The sequence below is a fragment of the Nuphar pumila genome, chromosome 13 (assembly GCF_984573655.1).
Source record: "Nuphar pumila chromosome 13, dmNupPumi1.hap1.1, whole genome shotgun sequence".
Classification (NCBI taxonomy): Eukaryota; Viridiplantae; Streptophyta; class Magnoliopsida; order Nymphaeales; family Nymphaeaceae; genus Nuphar; species Nuphar pumila.
This window is the reverse complement of record NC_143261.1, coordinates 41,299,353-41,323,188: the sequence shown is the minus strand read 5'-3', so window position 1 is coordinate 41,323,188 and position 23,836 is coordinate 41,299,353.

Sequence of the window (23,836 nt, the reverse complement as noted above, 5' to 3'; positions counted from 1 at the left end):
ATTCCGAGATCACGTCAACCGGAATGGGGGTGGGCTGGACAAGCCCATCTCAGTCCCGCACAACCCAAGATAATTACAATAGCTGTGAACCCAGCGAGAAGGAAAAACAAAAGAACCATAACAACCTCTTTTCCTTTCTTTTGAGAGGGAAGATCACAACAAGCATAGAAAGCGATAAAAACTTAAATGAAATCAAAAGGAAGAGCAAACCAAGACTGTAATTGCATGCTACAAAAACGATAATGAAATCCATGGTGAATCAAGATGGCAACTACAAAACTTGGAGCTAATCCACCGTATGGACTTGCATGCAAAGATGCAAAGCCCCACCGGTTTCCTTTCTACGCGGAAGTATGCACAAGAAGGGTGATCCTTCACCTTAGCTAGTGAAGAAGGTGTTGCAGCTCTTCACGCCAAGAGGAAGCACACGGCTGGAGTGAGGAGCTTGAGAGGAGAGAGAGAGAAAGAGAAAGGAAAATCGCCCAAAATAAGAGGGACCCGGTTTTTTTTGTAAAGGTTTTATAGAAGTAGGCTTAGAGGTGAACGGCTGGGATTAAATCCTTCTAAGATGGAGGGTTGGGGAGCTCCACGCCCTCCAACAACCAATGCATGTCAAGCCTTCTAAAAGGCTTTGCAAAAATCTCGAAAATGCCATCTCTAAATGCCCTTAAAAGTTTGAAGTTTTACAAGAGGGCGCCCTTGGCTGCTACCCATCGTGCCCAATAGATTGAAAGGATTCAAATGCCTTGGAAATAAATCACAAATCTGTCATGGGGCGCCACCCCATGGCTCTCTTTTTAAAAATGGCGCCCCTCATGATGGAGCCTAGGCTTCATCATGAGGGTGTTGGAAAGACCCATGGCCAATGAAGGCCTATTCTTTTAAAGCCATGCAAGATAATTTCAAAAATACCATCCAGCTGGTCAGCCCTTGACCAGCTGGTCAACCAAGGACATGGACGTCCACTGTAGGGTCGTCCCAGGGTTTTGGATCTCCTAGTAGCCCCGGATCCAAATCCAATATCGCATATAGAATACTTCTCTAACGAATGCTTATCCAACATATTAAAATGCTAATTCAATTCCACCAACTCATTAGAAAATTGTCATGACATAAAAATTCATCGATTCCATATAATTACACAACATACATCAAAATTAGAATCGTAGATCTTACATCCTTCCCTCCTAAAAAGGATTTCTTCCGCGAAATCACCATTAGGAGGTTATAAAAAGTTCTGGATAAGACTCTCTCATGTTCGCTTCTGGTTCCCATGTGCATTCTTCAATGCCATGGTGCTGCCACCGTACCTTAACTAACGGAATAGTCTTGGTACGCAAAACTTGATCTCGTCGATCAACAATCTCGATAGGCCTTTCTGGTAAAGTCAGATCTTCTTGCACGTCTACATCTTTGTAACAAATGACATGTGATGGGTCAGGAATGTATTTCCTGAGCATCGACACGTGAAAAACATTGTGAATGTGGGCATACTGTGGAGGCAACTCGACACGATATGCCACCTCACCAATCCGTGCCACGATCTCGAATGGTTCGACATACCTCGGACTCAACTTCCCTTTCTTTTCGAAACGAAATACGCTCTTAGTCGGCGAAACTCTAACAAAAACCATGTCTCCAACATTAAAAGACAATTCGCGATGTCTCTTATCGGCGTAACTCTTCTGTCTATCTTGTGCTGCCTTCAAGCGTTCACGAATCTTCTGCACTTGCTGCGTGTATTGCTGAAGAACAATCGGCGATTCGCTCGCTCTATCGCTGATGTCATCCCAATAAGATGGCGACCGACAAGGTCTACCATACAATGCTTCATACGGGGCCATCCCGATACTAGCGTGGTAACTGTTGTTATACGCAAACTCTACTAAACATAGGTGTGAATCCCATTCACCCTTCCAATCAAGCATACAAGCTCGCAACATATCTTCCAACGTCTAAATCGTTTGCTCGGACTGTCCATCCGTCTGAGGATGAAAGGCTGTGCTAAACTTCAATTTCGTCCCCAAAGCAGATTGCAACTGACCCCACAGTCGCGACGTGAATCGGGGATCATGATCGAAAATAATAGACCTCGGCACACCATGAAGCCGAACGATCTCTCTAATGTACAAGTCAGTTAGGCTCTCAAGAGACTGACTGATCCTGATTGGCAGGAAATGGGCAGACTTGGTGAGTCTGTCCACAACTACCCATATCGCATCGTGTTTACGCCTAGACAGTGGTAATCCTACCACGAAATCCATTGTAACATTCTCCCATTTCCACTGAGGAATCTCAATCCTCTGCAAGGTACCACCGGGACGTTGATGTTCCGCTTTAACTTGCTGACACGTCAAGCATCTCGCAACGTAAGCCGCTATCTCGCGCTTCATACCACTCCACCAAAATTTCCGCTGTAAGTCCTTGAACATCTTTGTTCCTCTGGGATGAATCGTATATCTAGACATATGAGCTTCGTCAAGAATCTCTCTCTTCACCTCAGGGTTGCTCGGAACCCAAAGGCGATCTCTCATATGCACGCTGCCATCACTAGACACTCTGAAAAGAGAATCTGCTTGCTCGGCCAAGGCTAGAAACTTACCATACTGGTCGTCAAGCTTCTGAGCCTCTACGATCCTTGGCAAAAACGTAGATTGAATGGTCAGACCAGACAACCTGATCGAACCACCACCAACAGAAAAAGGCTTCCATGCAACAAAATCTTCGATAAGCTTCTGGCTCCACATAAGACTAGCCAGAACGCCACTCGCTTTGCGGCTAAGCGCATCTGCCACAACGTTCGCCTTACCAAGATGATACAACAACGTGAAATCATAGTCCTTGATGAACTCAAGCCATCGTCGCTGCCTCATATTCAACTCCTTCTGAGAGAACAGATATTTGAGGCTCTTGTGGTCGGAAAAGACCTCAAACGATTCCCCATATAGGTAGTGTCTCCATGATTTCAAAGCGAACACGACTGCTGCCAGTTCTAAATCGTGCGTCGGATAATTTCGCTCGTGAGTCTTCAACTATCTGGAGGCGTAGGCAATAACTCGGCCATGCTGCATAAGCACGCAACCTAAACCGGTACCAAAGGCGTCTGTGTACACCACAAAGCCACCTCTGCCTGAGGGTAAAGCCAATACTGGCGAGGTAGTCAACTTCAACTTCAGGATCTGGAAACTATCCTCACAGGCACTATTCCACACGAACTTAATACCTTTACGCAACAACTTCGTCAAAGGTAAAGCGATCCTTGAAAAGTCTTGGATAAAACGTCGATAATAACCGGCCAATCCAAGAAAGCTACGAATCTCAGACACATTCTTAGGCTGTTTTCAGCCCATAACTGCTTCTACTTTCGCTGGATCGACGGATACTCCGTCCCTCGATATCACATGTCTAAGAAACATGACGCGCTCGAGCCAAAACTCACACTTAGAGAATTTGGCGAACAACTGGTGCTCGCGAAGAGTACTCAACACAATCCGCAAATGCTCTCGATGCTGCTCCGGACTCTCCAAATAGATCAAGATGTCGTCGATAAATACTATTACGAACGAGTCCACATATGGACGAAAAATCCGGTTCATCAAATCCATGAATGCTGCTGGAGCATTCGTGAGGCCAAAAGGCATCACCACAAACTCGTACAACCCATATCTCGTCCGGAAAGCTGTCTTCGCAATATCATCCTCTCGGATACGAAGCTGATGGTAACCCGATCTAAGATCTATCTTCGAGAAGACCTTCGCCTTCTGTAACTGATCGAAAAGATCTTCGATCCTCGGCAACGGATACTTGTTCTTAATTGTCGCTTGGTTGAGCATCCGATAATCGATGCACAACCTCAGGGATCCATCCTTCTTCCGTACGAACAGCACTGGTGCTCCCCACGGTGAAGCACTAGGTCGAATAAAACCTTGATCAAGGAGTTCTTCCAACTGACGCTTTAACTCTTCAAGCTCTGCCGGAGCCATACGATATGGTGCCTTGGAGATTGGTGCCGTTCCAGGCAACAACTCGATACCGAATTCGATCTCACGCCTCGGAGGTAACCCAGGTAGTTCCTCCGGAAACACATCGTAAAAATCTTGGACTACGTCCAAGTCTTCGATCAAAACCATCTCGGGTTCAACTGGGGCAATGCTGACTAAGAATGCAGTACCCCCATTTCGCAGATATTTCTGAGCCTTGAAAGAAGAAATCATGCGACTATCGCGCAAAGGCCGAGGAAGCTTAATCTCCAGAATAGGACGATCAGGCTGAGAAAGAACGATCTTGCCTTCCCGACAGAAGACTTGAGCATGATACTCAAAAAGCCAATCCATGCCCAGAATGACATCGTACTCTGTCATGTCTAACAGGATAACGTCAGCGGACAAGTTCTGTCCTGCCACTGACACCTCGATGTTTGGAACATACGAGTCACAAAAAGATCACTCTCCAGTTGGAGTGCGAACCTCCAACGGAAAGTTCAAAGACTCGACGGCCAAAGGTAAGGTACGAACGAATCTAGTTGCTATGAACGAATGAGTAGCACCACAATCAAACAATGTAAGTGCTTCATGTCCGGATATCGAAATCGTACCTTGGACCAACTCTGCCTTGGTCACTTGCTCGACTGATGTTGCGTATGCTCGACCTGCAATGACCTTCTGGGTTGCTGTCTTAGGTGGGTATGACTGCTGCTGCTGCTGCTGCTGCGTCGCTGACTGTCGTTGCGGTGTCGGCTGAGAAGTACCCGGCGTATTCCTGCGCTGGTCGTCTGCTTGCTTATTTCTACAATCCCTGATATAATGACCCATCTTTCCACAATATAAACATCCGCCGGTGTCTCGCGGGCAGGGTCGTCCTGGATGATCTGTAGTACATTTTGGACAACTAGCTGCAGTAAGCTGCTTCTGCTGCGGCTGCTGGCGTTGTTGGAACTGGGGCCTACGATTCTGATACTAATTCTGGCGGGTGTTGCTGCCGTTGCTGTTACGCTGCTTCTTTGTCTGAGGATGGAACTTCCTTCCATCTTGATTCCTCTGGAATTGTCTCTTCTTTGGCCAACTCCTTTGGCCAGGATTCTGCTGTTGTTGACGTGGTGCGGGGGTCTTCTGCGATTCCGTCCAATCATGTTCAAGCAAGTAGGCCGTCTCTAAAGCCTCATCGACCGTCATAGGTGCACGCGTGTACACCTTCGTCCTTAAGACTGGCTTCAGACCTCGAGCAAATTTAAGTGCTCGCTCCTTCTCTGTCGTGTATACGTGCGGACAAAACCTCTCTAGGCTTCAAAAATGCATGACATAATCCTGGAGAGAAGAACTACCCTGTTGGAGGTCGAGAAACTCCTGTATTTTCCGGCTCCTCTCGTGAGCGGGAAAATAGGCTGCGTAGAACGCTTCCACAAATTGCTCTCAATCAACTGGCTGGTTGTCGAATTTTATCTCCCAGGTAGCTGCCCACCATCTTTTCGCGTCCTTTCTGAGACGATATGTCCCAAAATCTACTTTCCGATCATCGCCAACTCGTAACACTCGGAAAATACGTTCAATTTCTCTGATCCAATCTTCGGCCGCTTCCGGCGAAGACTTTCCATCAAACGAGGGAGGGTTCAAGCTCATAAATTGCTTATATGGGACTATCGCAACAGGAACCTGAGCAGGTGTTCCCTGTCCCTGGGCAGTCTGTTGGATGTGTTCGCCCATGTTCCTCATGGTCTCCACTTGTCGTCCTACAACCTCTGTAAGGTTGTTCAGAGTCTCCATCAGGTCGTCACACCTGGCGTGCCACGCCATCTAAATACGCAACATTCTATACATAAGCAACCAGCAAATACACAGAGATAGAAAAAAAAAATAAAATTACCATTTCCTTAACGAGGAAAACCGAAACATTACAGAAGCACCCTTCATCAAGATGGGGTTAAACAAGTGTTGTCAACAGTTTAAGCACGACAAAAGCAAAAACGAAACACTGACTCAGTGTTTCTAACATCTAATCATTACATCGCAAATATCATGACTTGCTGGTGTAGAAGTCCCTGTAGTCCTTCCGACTACCACAACGCCTCGGCCTAACACGTGGAGGAGAAACAACTTCTGGACTTCTCCCAAAAATCGGCGGCACGTACTCTAAAGAAACACCATAGGGGTAGGACTCGGGAGAATATTGAGGAGAATCGATCGCTCCTCGCTTTTCTCCGTCCTGGCTATCCACTTCCAGAACCAAAGGTCCAGAGACTGAAGCAACATCCTGGATGTCTTCCGCATTGCTCTTCCAGAGCTCATCCCTCTGCTTTGTCTGACATTCCTCTTCGATATGCCCACGAAGGCTACAGTAGGGGCACTTAGCCAACTCACGGGAACAGATCTGTCCCACATGATCTCCCAAACACCTTGCACACGGAGGTGCCAACATATGCACATTACGTGCCAAATGTCGCACAGCTCCACTCAGGGCCTCTTCGCCTCGAGTCAGGTTTTGGAGAGCCTCCAAAATCTTGCCGTAGGTCGGATTTGTTGACATCTATGATATACACAGAACCACAACACAAACCATCTAAAAGCAGAAGTAAAGGAAGGAAAGAAGGAAAGCAAGAAGAAGAAGAAGCTAATCTTATACTTACAGTGCGATGGATGATGCATGATGAAGCTCTGACCACACACTTAACATTGCTCTGATACCAATCGCTGTGACGCCCCAAACCCCGACCTTGGGAAAACTTGGGATTTCTATGAATTTTTTTTTTTGAAAGGTTTAAGTAGGAAACTAGCGGAAGCAAACGTGGGAAAACAACAAAGCCGCAAGTCTGGGCGGCCGCCACAGCAAAGTGCAACCAAAAGTATGACTATGAAGTAAAAAGGGGAAACACCCCAACAATTTTAAAGAGTTTACAACTTATAAGTACAAAAGGTGCAAAATAGGGGATACATCCCCACAACAACCAAAACCCAAAAACCACCAGGTACAAGATCTGCAAGTCAAATGTGTGGGTCCTCAGAGCCTCCATCATGTATCATTGCATCCGCACTAAGCCTGTTCGTCACCTACATCCCCATAAAATGGGGTCAATCCTTTTTCAAGGTGGTGAAGAAACAACCACAAGCAATGTGCATATATATATATATCAAGTACACAGGAAAAACAGGAACAAGCTGACAAGTGTAAGTGTTTGTGTCTGGTAAGTGTGAAGTGACAAGTACTAGTCAACAGGAAAACAAGTAGCTGAAACAACGAACTGAAATATAAGCAAACTGAGCAGCAAGTAACTAAAGTAACAAACTGAAATATAAGTGAACTGAGCAGCAAGTAACTAAAGTAATAACTAAAGTAAGTCTACAACACAAGTAAAGCAACAACTACTTTAAGTCAGCTGTTTGGTTAGTTTTTAAGTTCTTCTGATTACTCCTTCGGGTACGCGAAGGCACCTCGCATTCTGTGAGACATGCACCCGGCGTCTGTTATTTTAAATTCTAGTGTGGTAACCGGGGAAGCTACAGACCGAGTCGACCTTATGCGAGCAGCACACGGCTAGGAGAAAACACTCGCATAGGCAAGAATTGCAATCCATACTACTGCAGTAGTGAGGTCCTAAAACGGCAACCTCGACCTCCCTGACTCCGAGTGACTAGAGGCCAAAGGGCGCTACAGCTCCTGTCAAACACGTGTCGTAGTAACGACAAGTCACTCAGGGTTGTACCATCCACCCTCTCCAGAGGTGAACCATTTTGTGAATGGGGCGAAGCAGGTTTATCTTTCTTAAGGCTCATGTTCAACACACCTCTCCCGAGGAATTTGCCTCGTGGTCCCCGCAGGGTACGCAGAACGAGGACTTGGCATGCCCATCCACGTGCTCAGCCTCACACGGCCAACGGAGCACACTGCTCGTGAAAGCAGTTGAAATACTTTATTGATTTATTTCTGTTTAGGGTATATCACACAAGAGTCCATCTCTCTAAGCAAGGGTCATTACCCAAGGATTTTAACTGAGCCCATAACAAGTCATTTCAATGTTCATACCCTATCTTTATTCTTTTCTTTCTTGTAGTAAGTGCACGTGGTATACTTACTAATGTCTTACGCAATGTACCTTTTCAAGGTCTGCACTACTCAGTAACAGTGTCAGGATGTGCCAAGTGCGAAGTGTATGTTTCTATCTTTTGCGCAAGCATAAACAACAGAGGCAGTTGCATAAAATGGAATGATTACCTTGTATACTTCAGTGTGAATATTGCATTCACTATGTTTTCATACATGGTTGACACACTTACATGTTTATGGTGAAAATCTGAGATATACCCGACTTATGGAATCAACATCAACCTTTCCCACGGTGTGGGGTGCCGTGCCTGCGGATCCGAAACAAAGACAATGAAACAAAGCTTGTGATTCAACGGAGTTCCCAAGTATGCGGATTTGCAATAGTGCTCATCTGTATACTTAACTAAGTAGTTGCACAAAAATCAAGGTATAAGGATTTTCCTTACGCAGTACGACGTACTTGCGTGTCGAAGGTGATTTCTAACTTAACCCATCTAATGAGAATAACATTGGCATTACCACGGTTCAGGGTGCCGCGCCCGCGGACCCTAAACAAACCGTTTGTCCGAAACGAACATAGGACAATGCTATGGAATTCATACGGAGCTCGGAGTATAGAATCATCTGAGAAAATGCTTGAACGGGACATGCGAGTCATAAGTTTTAATACCTTTATATATATATACGTATATTCATGTATACATGTATATATCAACCCTTTCAAACATACTCTACGAGGCACATACCCATATGTATACTTATACACATATGCATATGATCATGCATATAATTCAGGGTTCATTAACATTTAAATATGCATGATTTTATGAAATAATGTTTCAAAAACCCAATTTTATGTTAGTTTTTGAGTAAATGTGCTAAAATGATTTAAAAATAGAAAATGCATGAAAAATAGTTTTATTTTTACATTTTTATACATATTTTAGTTTTTGTTATAAGTAGTTTAGTTGTAGTTTGCATTTAAAAATGAAAAAAAAAAATAATATAGAAAAATATTTTTCATTTTAAGTTTTGTTTTGTTTAGAAAAGAAAAATTAGTAGAATAGTTTTTTTTAGTTTCTTTATAAATAAGTTTTGATTTTTGAAAACTTTATAATAAACTAGTTTACATAGTTTTTGTTTTTTTAATTAAAAAAAAAATAATAAAATAACCAACCCGTTTACACGGTTTGGGTTTTTTTTGAAAGAAAATTGAGAAAATAATAAATAAACCGGCTGAACCGGTTTGAATTTTAAAAAAAATAAATAAACAAACCGGCTTGAACCGGTTTGCATCTGTTACAAACCGGTTCAAACCGGTATGTTGTTTTTAAAACCCCAAAAGAAGAAAAAAATCGGGCCTCCCCCATTTACGCCTGAACCAATTCCCTTTCCCCTCTTTCCCTCTCTTCCCTTTCTTCTCACCCATTTCCATTAACGGATTCCCCTATTCCCCTTCTTCTTCCTCTATTTCTTCTTCCTCTTTATTATCTTCTTCAATCCGGCGGTGGTGGAGCTTCCTTCCGGCGACGGCAGCGGTGGTGGAGGTCGCCAGCTTCTTCCCTCAGGTTCATTTACGGTGAGTGCTGAGTTTTTCTTTTCTTCTTCTTCTCTTACTTCTTCTTCTTCTTCTTTATTTCTTCTTCATCCGATTTCTTCTTTCTTCATTATCTCCGATTCATCTGCTTCTTCTTTTTCTTCCGATCTTCTTCATCCTCTATATCTTCTTCTTTCTCTTCTTCTACCGATCTCTTCCTCTTCTTCTTCTTCTTCTTCTTCTTCTTCTTCTGCAGGTTCTTGAACTTCTTCTGCAGATTCTTGAATGAATTCCGTTTGTAATGCTCTGTAGTAAAAACTGAAAAGAAAAAAAAAAAACAACAAAATAAAACCGAAAAAAAAAAATATAGATTCAATTAGCTATTAGGCATTTATTTTTCTGTTTCCTGTATTAAGCATATGCAATCCTGTTCAACCGATTTTATCATTCTGCATTTGTTTCAGAAAAACAAAAAAAAAAGACTCGATCATTGTTATTTTTCTGTTTTGATTTTTTTTTTTTCTGTGCGTGTCTGATTTCTTGATTCATTAGTTTTCTCACTTCGTAATTCTGATTTTCGGTGTGTCATTCATAATTCTTTAGTTCTATGTGTGTAATGTGTAATTCTGAATATTTTGATTTTTGATTTTCTGTTTTTTTTGTTTAACTTCGATTCATTAGTTGTTTTGAGTTGAATTTCTGTTTTTTTTTTCTCTGTTTTCATCTTTAGCTTCTTCTTCTTCTAATATTCTTCTTCTTCTTCTTCTTTAGCTTCGTTAATTCTTTTTCTTCATCTTGTATTTCATTTCTGATTGTGCTGTTTTACTTCTAAAAAAAAAACAGGAATACATAGATCAAAATACAGATTATGTAGTTGTTCTGGTTTTTATCAATTACAGATTTGTTCAATTTTTTTTAGATTTGAGTTCCTGTTATGTTTTTTTTTTCTTTCTTTCGGTTGTTGTTTTTCATTCATTAAGTTTACTCTTTTGCATTAGTTAATATCATGTTTACTTTCATTGAATTTCTGAATTTTTTTTAGTTTGGCATATTCTGTTTTACATCCTTTCATGTAATTATCTGTTTGATTTTTGTGTTGCTGCTATAGTCTAGGTTAGATCGATTTTTAATTTCTGTTCTGCAATTCATATTTGTTGTTTTCTTTTATTCAATTTACATACTCTTAGTTGCTTTCAATTCAATTGTTGTTTGTTGAATTTTACATTTCCTGTTGCTAGTTTAATTTTCCTGTTTTCTACACAATTAGTTGCCTTTCTTCTGCAATTTGTTCGTTTGTTTTTGTTCATTCTGAAATTCCTGTTTTTCATTAGTTTCTTATTATCTTAGTTGTTTTCTTGTAAATCATTTCATGTTTGCTTTTATTCTTGTAGCAGTTATTTTCTAATTCATTGTCTAGTATACATGTTATTTCTTCTATATCTGGTACTGCTCGTGTTCCTTTGAATTGTGCAGGATAGCACAGGAGTGGAGCGGAAGTGATTATGTGACACGAAGTACGAAGAATAAAGCGTCTTTTTGCTTTTATTTTTAGAAATAGGAATTTTAATTGGGTTTGTAAATATTGCACTTTACGCCCTCTGCAAAGGGTATTCATTTGTTGTAATAGCTAGTTGTTTTTATTTTTATGAACATTTTACATTTCAATAATTCGGCAATAAAGAATAGTTTAGACTTGTTTGTTTGAATACAACATATTCTCGTTCCCTGAGTTCGACCTGGTCTCATCCACTAGTGAGAACCGGTTTTTATTATTTGATGTCTGGTTTTCACATGTTTTACATTTAAAAATCTTTTCAAAATTACAACGATTTAAAAGAAGACATCAAATTTTTGGCGCCGTTGCCGGGGAACGGCGTAATATTAGTATTCGCTTTATTGCGTAGTGTTTGTGTGCATTTAGGTTTAGAACCACGTATGTGCATATCTTAGAGACGAGCTTACTTTTCTGCACAGCCCACCTATTAGGATCCCCTTAGAGGTGACTGTGTACGATTGGTACCGTACACATAGATTTCATATTTTTAATGCATAATCTCTGTTATGTGTAACTGCGTGGTTTTTGTGTAGTCTTTGTTGTTTTTAGTTAACTCGCTTTGTGGTTTGCGTGGTTTGGCCGCTTAGTACGTTAGTTAGGTAGAAAACCCAAAGTTAGGACGTGTGCTACACCGGTCTACTCTAAGGTGTACGCAATGGCTAACGATCATCATTTGATCCGTCCTTTGAGGGAGTACTTCATGCCAAATACGTATACTCCCGCCTCCTGCATCACAAGACCTGATGTAGGAGCGAGCCATTTTGAGATTAAGGCCAGTGTGATTCAAATGTTACCTTCATTTTATGGCCTTACAATGAAGATCCATATCGTCATCTCGACAAATTCCTTGAGATTTGCTCAACTGTGCGAATCAATAATTTTGGAGACGACGCTATGAGGTTAACTTTGTTTCCGTTCTCTCTCAAAGATAAAGCCAAGCACTGGTTAAAATCTCTTGAGACAGTTCGTATTACTACTTGGGAAGGAATGCAAAAAGAATTTTTAAAAAAATATTTCCCAATTAGTAAAACGAATCAGTTTCGTAAAGCTATAACTAGTTTTTCTCAAATTGAGGGAGAACAATTTCACGAGTCTTGGGAGAGATTGAAAGATCTTCTCCGCAAGTGTCCCCATCACCAGGTGCCTCGTTGGCAGTTGGTGCAGTATTTTTATGACGGGCTTACTGAAAAGCATCGTCAAATGGTTGATTCGTCTTGTGGGGGCACTTTTATGCTCAAGAGTGAAGATGAGGCGTGGTCTCTATTTGAGACCTTGAGTGAAAACACGATGCATCATACCTTGTCTTCACGGCTCGATAGGACTACATCTCTGTCTAGTGGTCCTAGGAAAGTTGGGATTTCCGAAGTTGGGTCCGAGTTAGAATTGCGTACCAAGGTTGACCAATTGACTAGGAAATTAGATCAATTCCTAGCCAATTCTTCGAGAAATCCAGTAGAAAGAGTGTGCGAGCTATGTGCTAGCCCTGCACACTGTGTTACGGATTGTCCGGCACACCATTATATCCTGAATTTGTTCAGGAGCAGGTGAATGTTGCCCAAGGTTTCGCTAAACCCATGCCCAATTCATTTACATCTTCATATAACACAGGTTGGCGAAACCAGTTTATTTCCCCATCCCATCAGCCCTCCCAGACACAGTATAGACCCAGTAACCCTTCACAAGGTTACTCGCATCCTATATTTCCACAAGTTCATCCCCAATATTGTCTACCTTCACCTTAGGAGCCCATTCCAAGTTCATCATTTCAAGAGAAGATGTTAGAAGCCTTTTCTGATATCAAGGCCACTCTTTGTTCCCATACGCAGTTAATAGCCAAACTAGAGACTCAAATGGGACAGTTAGCTCAGACATTGATCAGGCAAAACCAAGGGAACCTTCATAGTCAGTCTGTTGTCTCAAAGGGAGAGGATTCCATGTCATTTGACTTGCAACCCACTGATTCACATCATGAGCAAGTCAAATCTGTTACATCCCTTCAGTATGGGAAGGTGTGTCACCCCACTCAAGAATCGACTCATGAACCCCATATCATTTCTGCTGACGAGTCGATCTCCATGATACCTCAACAGAAGGGGCCTTACTCACAGCATACATTTTCATCATATAAAGCCCCATTTTCTCAACCTTTAGGATCACCAATTTTTAGTAAGCAAGAGGTACAGATGCAGAAGGTGCTTGATCAAGTCAAGCCTGATCATATTCACCACTTGTCTGAAGTTGCATTCATTGATACTCGGTCGGTCCTAGACTCTCGATTCTTGACCAGTCTCTCAGATGAGACTAATCTTCGTTCTTCATGTCAAGAGAGTTATGATCATACAGTTGGAGGTAGAAGGGATGGAAACACAGTGCGTAGTGTCACAGATGACACTCTTTTCTACATAGAGCCCGGTTGAGTCTGACTTCATGTCCATTGATCTCATGGACGATGAAGGGTTTTCCAGGGATCCGTCTGGCTGGGGACGTGAAACTTAGCGCTTTATGGGAGGCAACCCATATCTTGTATATTATTAGATTTGATTAGAATTTATAGATTTTATTTTGTTTTTACTTTTTCATGAGTTTTTCATGTTGTTTTTGTTTCATTCATGAGTTTCATGTTTTGTACAGTTTTACATTTGTTAGGATTTGTAGATTTTATTTGGTTTTATTTTCATGAGTTTCAGGTTTTGTCATGTATACATTGCATTTATTACATTCATAGAATGTGCATTTTTAATTCATGTCAGGTCATTCTACTCTTTTCCCTCATTTATTTCTCTCATGTGCATTCATTTAGTTTCATTCAAGCATGGGGGAGTGCCACTGGGACAATGTCATTCAAGCATGGGGGAGGGTGTAGAATGCACACCTTGATATTTCTGTTTACGTTCTTGCACATGTTTACACATATCTCATGAAAAGTAGATTTTTAAAGAAAGAGTTTGAACTTATATGAAGGTTATTTCAAATCTGATGTTTTTAGAGGATTTTTAAGCCCCACAAAAAATTTTTCTGACATAGATCTAAAAATTATGGTTGTTTATGCGGATTTCGAGGAAATGATGATAGATACATGTTAGAATTTATTTTTAATCATAAATATGAATATGCACAGTGCTATTTTTTAAAAACTAAGCAAATGAACAAAAGTGTAAACAAATGAGCTCAAAATAAAAAAATATAGCATGTGTTAGGTTGTTTGGATAATTCCACAATCCTTAGTAGATGGAACTTAGATGTAAGTTGAAACTTTTAATTCCATTTTCGAAAAGGAGAATGGAAAACTTTGTGATCCTAAGTAACTGAGAACAGATACAAGTTGAAATATTTGACTCTCAAGTTATAAAGGTGAATGAAGGAAGTCACTTTTATGTCTTAGTTGATATCTTTTGGTATGTATTGAAAAAGTATAGAAGATATTGACATTGCACAAGGCATAAAAGCAGACCACACACAAGCTATATGAGAAAAATAAGTGCGAATAAAGAAAAAGCGTGAAAAAAGAAAGAAAAGAAAGATAAAAGAGCTTAAAAAGAAAGAAAAGTTCAATGCTTAGAAGTATAATTGAGAAAACCTGTGCAGAAAACATATGAGTGAGGATAAGTAAATAATAATATGTTTTTATTGGATTTTCTAAGAATAAAACATAAATAATTGTGATAATTAGAAAAGTGAAAGAAATTCTTTTTCTGTGGTGGTGCATAAAAGACTCTAATTATATTTTGATTTTGAAATAATAAGAAATATTTGTGAAAATAAAGTCTTTGATTACCTACTGCTTATGAGGATGTGTAATATTATGCATACATGACAGAGATGTTTGTGGGTAGCATCACTGCAAACCCTCACGAGACCTTACTCGTCCACTGGGGTAACCCAGGGGTTGAAAGGGCTTGTTGCATGAGCAAAATGCAACCGTGATTCCTACGAAAGTGAGTTAGGTGATAGTTTGATTTCTTGCATTTTTCTAGTTTGCTCGAGGACTAGCAAAACATAAGCATGGGGGTATTTGATCATGCATATAATTCAGGGTTTATTAACATTTAAATATGCATGATTTTATGAAATAATGTTTCAAAAACCCAATTTTATGTTAGTTTTTGAGTAAATGTGCTAAAATGATTTAAAAATAGAAAATGCATGAAAAATAGTTTTATTTTTACATTTTTATACATATTTTAGTTTTTGTTATAAGTAGTTTAGTTGTAGTTTGCATTTAAAAATGAAATAAAAAAAAAATAATATAGAAAAATATTTTTTCATTTTAAGTTTTGTTTTGTTTAGAAAAGAAAAATTAGTAGAATAGTTTTTTTTAGTTTCTTTATAAATAAGTTTTGATTTTTGAAAACTTTATAATAAACTAGTTTACATAGTTTTTGTTTTTTTTAATTGAAAACAAAAATAATAATAAAATAACCAACCGGTTTACACGGTTTGGGTTTTTTCTGAAAGAAAATTGAGAAAATAATAAATAAACCGGCTGAACCGGTTTGAATTTAAAAAAAAATAAATAAACAAACCGGCTTGAACCGGTTTGCATCTGTTAGAAACCGGTTCAAACTGGTATGTTGTTTTTAAAACCCCAAAAGAAGAAAAAAATCGGGCCTCCCCCATTTACGCCTGAACAAATTCCCTTTCCCCTCTTTCCCTCTCTTCCCTTTCTTCTCACCCATTTCCATTGCCGGATTCCCCTATTCCCCTTCTTCTTCCTCTATTTCTTCTTCCTCCTTATTATCTTCTTCAATCCGGCGGTGGTATAGCCTCCTTCCGACGACGGCAGCGGTGGTGGAGGTCGCCAGCTTCTTCCCTCAGGTTCATTTACGGTGAGTGCTGAGTTTTTCTTTTCTTCTTCTTCTCTTACTTCTTCTTCTTCTTCTTTATTTCTTCTTCATCCGATTTCTTCTTTCTTTATTATCTCTGATTCATCTGCTTCTTCTTTTTCTTCCGATCTTCTTCATCCTCTGTATCTTCTTCTTTCTCTTCTTCTACTGATCTCTTCCTCTTCTTCTTCTTCTTCTTTTGCAGGTTCTTGAACTTCTTCTGCAGATTCTTGAATGAATTCCGTTTGTAATGCTCTGTAGTAAAAACTGAAAAGAAAAAAAAAAAAAAACAAAATAAAACCGAAAAAAAAAATATAGATTCAATTAGCTATTAGGCATTTATTTTTCTGTTTCCTGTATTAAGCATCTGCCATCCTGTTCAACCGATTTTATCATTCTGCATTTGTTTCAGAAAAAAAAAAAAAGACTCGATCATTGTTATTTTTCTGTTTTGATTTTTTTTTTCTGTGCGTGTCTGATTTCTTGATTCATTAGTTTTCTCACTTCGTAATTCTGATTTTCTGTGTGTCATTCATAATTCTTTAGTTCTATGTGTGTAATGTGTAATTCTGAATATTTTGATTTTTGATTTTCTGTTTTTTTTGTTTAACTTCGATTCATTAGTTGTTTTGAGTTGAATTTCTGTTTTTTTTTTTTCTCTGTTTTCATCTTTAGCTTCTTCTTCTTCTAATATTCTTCTTCTTCTAATATTCTTCTTCTTCTTCTTCTTCAGCTTCATTAATTCTTTTTCTTCATCTTGTATTTCATTTCTGATTGTGTTGTTTTACTTCTGAAAAAAAAAAAAAAAAACGGGAATACATACATCAAAATACAGATTATGTAGTTGTTCTGGTTTTTATCAATTACAGATTTGTTCAATTTTTTTTAGATTTGAGTTCCTGTTATGTTTTTCTTTCTTTCTTTCGGTTGTTGTTTTTCATTCATTAAGTTTACTCTTTTGCATTAGTTAATATCATGTTTACTTTCATTGAATTTCTGAATTTTTTTTAGTTTGGCATATTCTGTTTTACATCCTTTCATGTAATTATCTGTTTGATTTTTGTGTTGCTGCTATAGTCTAGGTTAGATCGATTTTTAATTTCTGTTCTGCAATTCATATTTGTTGTTTTCTTTTATTCAATTTACATACTCTTAGTTGCTTTCAATTCAATTGCTGTGTGTTGAATTTTACATTTCCTGTTGTTAGTTTAATTTTCCTGTTTTCTACACAATTAGTTGCCTTTCTTCTGCAATTTGTTCGTTTGTTTTTTTTCATTCTGAAATTCCTGTTTTTCATTAGTTTCTTATTATCTTAGTTGTTTTCTTGTAAATCATTTCATGTTTGCTTTTATTCTTGTAGCAGTTATTTTCTAATTCATTGTCTAGTATACATGTTATTTCTTCTATATCTGGTACTGCTCGTATTCCTTTGAATTGTGCAGGATAGCACAAGAGTGCAGCGGAAGTGATTATGTGACACGAAGTACGAAGAATAAAGCGTCTTTTTGCTTTTATTTTTAGAAATAGGAATTTTAATTGGGTTTGTAAATATTGCACTTTACGCCCTCTGCGAAGGGTATTCATTTGTTGTAATAGCTAGTTGTTTTTATTTTTATGAACATTTTACATTTCAATAATTCGGCAATAAAGAATAGTTTAGACTTGTTTGTTTGAATACAACATATTCCCGTTCCCTGAGTTCGACCCGGTCTCATCCACTAGTGAGAACCGGTTTTTATTATTTGATGTCTGGTTTTCACATGTTTTACATTTAAAAATCTTTTCCAAATTACAACGATTTAAAAGAAGACATCAGCATACAATCCCATTTACATATTTATATATATATATATATATATATATATATATATGAGAAGCTTACTCGAACCCGGTGAAATCCCAAGGCATGCACTCATGCCAAACCTAACTGAAGTGCGAGGAGGTGCAGGGAAATACAAAGGCTGGTTTGAACCTAATCGGGCTCGGCTCGAAGTAGGTGCAAGCTAGTGTTGATGGGGTAACCTCCTATCGGCCAACATAATGGTGTAGCAGGGCCGCGAGTGTGTGGCAAAACGAAAGTCCACCCGCACTCGTGCCAACAAGCTCTAGCTAAGGGTGGTCTGGTCCTACGGACCAGACTGTCGGACCTACCCCCAAGGTCTGGACCGACACAGGAACTGGACCCTACCTGTCAAGGGTTTGGTTGGGCTGTTTCCAGCCCCGGCAAAAACAACCGTGGCTAAACCTGCGGTTATGAGCCCAAAGACTGGGCCCAGTCGGTCTGGTCTATGAGACCGGGCTGTGGTTGGACAGCAGTGGGTATGAACCCAACTCTCACTGGTCTGACCCAGACCCGAAGGGGATCAGCACGAGGGACCCGGGTACCCAGCACCACACGGCTGGCACTCGACCTGTCCAAAAACAGAACCATGGCTGGCACCCAGTGCCGGCCTGGTTCTCCATACATACACAGGTCTGAACCATTCGGTTCGGTCCTGCATGCAACCCAATTAGCCAAATGGAAAGGGCCCGGGTGCTTGGCACCACTAGGCTCCATCCGGCTCCCACGAAAGGCGGTTGGACGGCTGACACCTTGTGCCACGCCCAGGCTGGCAATCCATCAGGTCTAAACCTTGGTTCGGACCTGCACTCAACTGAAAACAAGACAGACTGCAGTGCTGGTGTAAACCCATGGTTCAGACCGGCAACTGTCCAAACAAAAAGGAAGAAAAGAACGTGATACTACCACCCTTACCTCCAACATGAAAAAAAAGAGAAGAAGAAACTCACCGATACTAATACTGGGCGTGCGGACTACCCGCATGGCGTCCAGCTTCGGTTAGGGCGAAAACTAGATGGTCAAGAGATCCGGTCCACTGGACCAGGTCGGATGCTCTTTCCATCAGCATGAGTAAGGGCTAAAAAGAAAAGGTGGACGAGCAGCTCAAAATGTCGAAAATAGAGAATAATAAAACCAAGCAAACCTCACCTTGCTGCTAAAAGAAAGATCCAGGATTCCATCCGCAAACGAGGCTGGTCACGTTGTGACCCAAGCCTAGATCACTGCTGCAATACCAGTCCCAACGTATGGAGACTGGATTGAGCTCAACACCACTGAAACAACCATCCAAGAAAGAATGTTGGTGACCGAAATGCACCAACCTGCGTTTCAGCAATTTCGAGATCACGTCAACCGGAATGGGGGTGGGCTGGACAAGCCCAGCTCAGTCCCGCACAACCGAAGATAATTACAATAGCTATGAACCCAGCCAGAAGAATTAACAAAAGAACCATAACAACCTCTTTTCCTTTCTTTTGAGAGGGAAGATCACAACAAGCATAGAAAGCGATAAAAACTGAAATGAAATCAAAAGGAAGAGCAAACCAAGACTGTAATTGCATGCTACAAAAACGATAATGAAATCCATGGTGAATCAAGATGGCAACTACAAAACTTGGAGCTAATCCACCGTATGGACTTGCATGCAAAGATGCAAATCCCCACCGGCTTCCTTTCCACGCGGAAGTATGCACAAGAAGAGTGATCCTTCACCTTAGCTAGTGAAGAAGGTGCTGCAGCTCTTCACGCCAAGAGGAAGCACACGGCTGGAGTGAGTAGCTTGAGAGGAGAGAGAGAGAAAGAGAAAGAGAAAGAGAAAGGAAAATCGCCCAAAATAAGAGGGACCCGATTTTTTTTGTAAAGGTTTTATAGAAGTAGGCTTAGAGGTGAACGGCTGGGATTAAATCCTTCTAAGATGGAGGGTTGGGGAGCTCCACGCCCTCCAACAACCAATGCATGTCAAGCCTTCTAAAAGGCTTTGCAAAAATCTTGAAAATGCCATCTCTAAATGCCCTTAAAAGTTTGAAGTTTTACAAGAGGGTGCCCTTGGCTGCCACCCATCGTGCCCAATAGATTGAAAGGATTCAAATGCCTTGGAAATAAATCACAAATCTGCCATGGGGCGCCACCCCATGGCTCTCTTTTTAAAAATGGCGCCCCTCATGATGGAGCCTAGGCTTCATCATGAGGGTGTTGGAAAGACCCATGGCCAATGAAGGCCTATTCTTTTAAAGCCATGCAAGATAATTTCAAAAATACCATCCAGCTGGTCAGCCCTTGACCAGCTGGTCAACCAAGGACATGGACGTCCACTGTAGGGTCATCCCAGGGTTTTGGATCTCCTAGTAGCCCCGGATCCAAATCCAATATCGCATATAGAATACTTCTCTAACGAATGCTTATCCAACATATTAAAATGCTAATTCAATTCCACCAACTCATTAGGAAATTGTCATGACATAAAAATTCATCGATTCCATATAATTACACAACATACATCAAAATTAGAATCGTAGATCTTACAGGACTTGCCATTTTGCAATCCGTCCAGTAAGAAAAGGCTGCTCAAGGATGCACTTAAGAGGATTGAGTCTTGACAAAATTTTGATTTCTGAGACCACCAGATAATGTCTCAGTTTCTAACACATCCACACTAAGGCTAGACATGTCTTTTTCATATGAGAATATCTCTTCTCATAATCGATGAAAGTCTTGCTTATGTAGTAGATGGCATGTTCTATCCGGCTGCCTTCCTTGTACTGCGCAAGAAATCCACCACAAGTATTTTGGTTGACGAAAATGTATAAGAGAAGCGGTTTTCCCAATTCTGGTGGCTTCAGAACGGGTGGATTAAGGAGATACTGCTTGATGCGCTCGAACGAAAGCTGACATTCTGACCTCGATTCAAATTTCACTTCTTTTCTCAACAAGTGATTGAAGGGCTCGCATCTCATGGCCAATATGGAGATAAAGCGCCGAATCGACTGAATGCGCCCTTGAAGGCTCCTCAACTCTCTAAGATTGGTTGGAGGCGGCATATCAATGATCGCCTTGGCCTTAGCTGGATCCACCTCTATGCCTTTCTTGCTGATCATAAAACCAAGCAGTTTGCCTGACTCTACTCTAAAGGCACACTTCTGCGGATTGAGTCTCAGCTTATGCAGGATGAGTCTTTCAAATACTTGGCCGAGAGCATCGAGATGATCCTCTCCTTCTTTGGATTTGACCAGGATGTCATTCACATAGGCATCCATGTTTTTATGCATCTGGTCATGAAAAATAACCGCCATTGCTCTTTGATAAGTTGCCCCAGCATTTTTTAGCCCAAACGGCATGATTGTATAGCAAAATGTACCCCAAGGTGTGGTAAAAGAAGTTTTTGATTGGTCACGAGCGGTCAATTTGATCTGGTTGTGTTATCGTCGCGAAATTTTTCCCCCGCCTTCCCTTCCTTGCGGAAGAGAAAAAGAGAGAAACGCTTTCGCGATTCAAACTTTGACCGGATTTTGGAAATTGTTTTGAAATACTCGCCTCCGTTTTGAAAATTGCGGGAAAATCCATGGGATGGGGCTCGACCTGTCGGTACGAGGTTCGACCGTTCCTGCCGCCTTTAACAGGGGTAATCGAACCAAGCACCAAAACTATGCTTGACTTAGCGAAATTATCAAAGTTATGTTCTATCCTAAATGCATAGAGAATTCAGGCATGTGCTATGAGATTTTGGAAAATGCCAGTTGGAAAACATGATGTATGCTTAGAAAAACATTTGGAGTTGGAAAGAATCTCTCAGGAAAAAGGTCAATTCCTCAGGAAACTCAGATAAAAAAGGGGTTTTTGAAAACATGAGAAAGCTTATAAAGATGTGGAAAATTCAGAAATAGTTGAAAATCTTGGGAAAATGGAAGTGATTCTTGAGAAAAGATGGACTTTTTGAAAAGGGAAGCACTTCTTAGGAAAACTTGGACTTTGAGAGTTTTCTTAGGAAAATGATGGAAATTCATAGGAAAGCTCATTGGAGAAGGAAATTCAAAACTTGGGGAATCGAAATCCTGGGAATTTTACCTTTTTGAAATACTCGGAAATCGATTTTGGATCTTGAAGAAAGATTGGAAAACTCTTTTGAATATCTTAAGAAAATATCATTTTCCTGGGAAAATTGTGGAAAAGCTTGTCTTTGGAAAACCGATTTTGAAAAATCCTTAGAATTTCTTGAGAAATCGATTTCTTGAGAATGAAGTTTTCTTGAGAAAATCTTGAGAAAATCAATGATTCTATGATGCAAATGACATAAGTGAATGAATGCACTTTGAAAAGATTTTCTAAGAGATTTGTTGGAAAAATATGCATTAAGTCAAGATAAATCCTTCACATATTCTGACTGTGGCCATGAATATGTTCAGAATTTAGTTGATTTGATGCACATGATTTTGAAAACTTTGGAAATATGATGTGCATTTTAAGATAGCCTAAGAGTGTAGGCTCAATGTGACTAGTAGAAAGATGACGGATCTGGGTCTCGTCCATATTCCGACTAGGGCCGTAAATATGGATCCCACCGAGTCCATCAACTCCCTAAGAGTTGGTGCACGTGCCATTCGTGAACATCCATAGTGCTTTTGAAATAAAATGCATGAATCATATAATCAGGATATTGCATAAATTCAAACTATATGACATGCATCCTAGTCTAAGCAGGAAATTAACTCTCTTATTCCAAAATTATTACTTCACTAAATAAAGGAAATAAAAGAAATTTGCAGACTTCAGCTCCTTCTTTTGATTGTTCCTGCCAAACTTGAAATTGGGTTAGCTCAAATATGTGGGTTTTTCCAAGATTTTCCAATAATATTATGAAATTATTGGATTTAATTGGATATAAACCCTATTCTCGTGCTTCCTTGATATTTTGAAATGATGAATATTCTAGAAATTCAGTGAAAAACAATTTGAAATTCGGAATTGAGGTTAAAATGACCAAAATACCCCTAAAATTAAAGTTACATCTTTAAAATCAGGGTTTTTTGAAGGAAAACTTGGTAAAATTGAGATTTTGAAATTCAAATTGAATCAAATGATGATGAAATGCAGTAAGAGATATGATGACATGCTGCTAGACACATTAAGACAGTAAAATCAGAATTTGGTATTTTGCAATTTATCAAAAATAACGAATTTCGCTTGTTTTTCGCTTGGATCGGGGTCCTGCGGGACCCTGTTTTGGTATTATGGATGATCCGAACCTCAAATGGATTCCAAATTGCACCAAATTCGGTATTAAGCATATAAACACTCTGATAAACAACCTAGAATGCTAAAAATCACAAAATGATATGATTTAAATGCTAAAATTCAAGGAAAGTCCTAAAATGATGGATTTTGCCTATGGATCCGAACCAAATGCAATGCCTAATATGATAATGCAAGATTTACACCATAGAAACTTCTGATATTTTGCAGACTGCTAAAAGACCCGAAATGGAACATTTTTTGTTTTTACAGCCTTGGGATTTGAGCCATGGTGAGTTCAATAACAGAGATTTAGTTCTGACAGAGGTAAAAATCACACTAATCTGATGAAAAATGCTAAAGAAATACAAAACTGCCATGGAAATTTATGAAATTAATCAGAGTTATGCACGACATCTACATGAACAGCTTTCATGTTTATGATTTGGGCATTTGATCAACGGAACACAGATAAAAATATAACTATTCCTGCCTAAACTAACAGAACAAACAAATGTAGCAAAACAGGGGGCTGACAAGAAAAATCCTAAGCAGGGGTCAACACTGTTCTAAAAATTACAGGCTTTTAGATTCAAACAGAGGACATCTCGAACACCACTTTCACTTTTTACAGTTTCGGATTTGGAGAAACACACAAAGAGAAACCATAGCCCTAAGTCGATCCAAAATCTCAGAGGCCCAAATTAGGCTCTGACACGTGTACCGACATCTTGGATTTTTTTCAGACATTAAAAAAAATCAGAAAATTCTAAAAAAATCATATTAAAAACTAGACATGCTCCCGCGTTCATAACAGCTTT